The 1,015-nt window shown below is 39.4% G+C and overlaps 1 pseudogene; it reads left to right on the forward strand.

The window, feature by feature from the left end:
* Positions 1 to 257: 257 nt before the first annotated feature.
* The window catches only part of LOC141440522 (piwi-like protein Ago3), a 9,094-nt pseudogene continuing 8,336 nt past the window's right edge, over positions 258 to 1,015 (forward strand).

The following is a 1,015-nucleotide window of genomic DNA, read 5'->3' on the forward strand; positions in this document are numbered from 1 at the left end:
CTCTTAAAAAAATCAATTGTCATACAAAATGACAGATATTAGACTTAAGCCGGCCCCAAAAATAACGATTGTGACCTTACAACTCGCAGTTAGTGTGTACAAGCTTACCGTACTTGCAATCACAGAGGTCACGTAACCAAGTATCAACTGCTAAGATAGTAGATTCACTAAGTATCAAGTCATAGCAGAGGGAGTGTACACGCTATGCATCAAATAATAAAGCACACACACAAATAAATAACTGCAATAAGAACATTATGGCTAGTAAGTACCATCGCAAAGCTGGATTGTTGACCCACTCACAATGTTCATAATTAAGCAGATTAATACATACTCGTGGTAAATATTGTCATTAATAAACCCAAGCATTCATCATCATCATCATCACTGCTGACAAAGGCCTCCCCCTTAGAACGCCACAATGAACGACAACTCGCCACTTGCATCCACCGGTTTCCCGCTACTCTCACGATGTCGTCAGTCCACCTGGTGGGGGCCGCCAACGCTTCGTCTTCCGGTTCGTGGTCGCCACTCGAGGACTTTTCTCCCCAACGGTTATCTGTTCTTCGAGCGATGTTGACCTGCCATTTACCACGCAAGCATTACACGGCCAAGTTACGAACGAAAAAGATAAAAATTACAAACACACGCTAGTGGCTCAGCACATTCCTGTCCATGTTCATGACTGTACATAAATCTAATCGCAATAATATTTTTTTGCAAATGCATAGCTATCATAGTATCTACATACATTGGCATTAAAGCCGGTACCTAATTTTTTTTAAATTATCATAATTGCAATTCGCTTCATTCATAAGCCACAATACAATACAATACATTGACTCTTTATTGTACACCAGAAATGGTACATGATACAGAAACAAACACAGAAGAAAACTACAAATAAACAATAGGCGGCCTTATTGCTTAAGAGCAATCACTTCCAGGCAACCTTTTTAAGCCACAATAAAAACAAAACAATAATATTTATTGAATCAGGCATTACTTTGCGGAG

Source organism: Choristoneura fumiferana, chromosome Z (assembly GCF_025370935.1).
Source record: "Choristoneura fumiferana chromosome Z, NRCan_CFum_1, whole genome shotgun sequence".
Classification (NCBI taxonomy): domain Eukaryota; kingdom Metazoa; phylum Arthropoda; class Insecta; order Lepidoptera; family Tortricidae; genus Choristoneura; species Choristoneura fumiferana.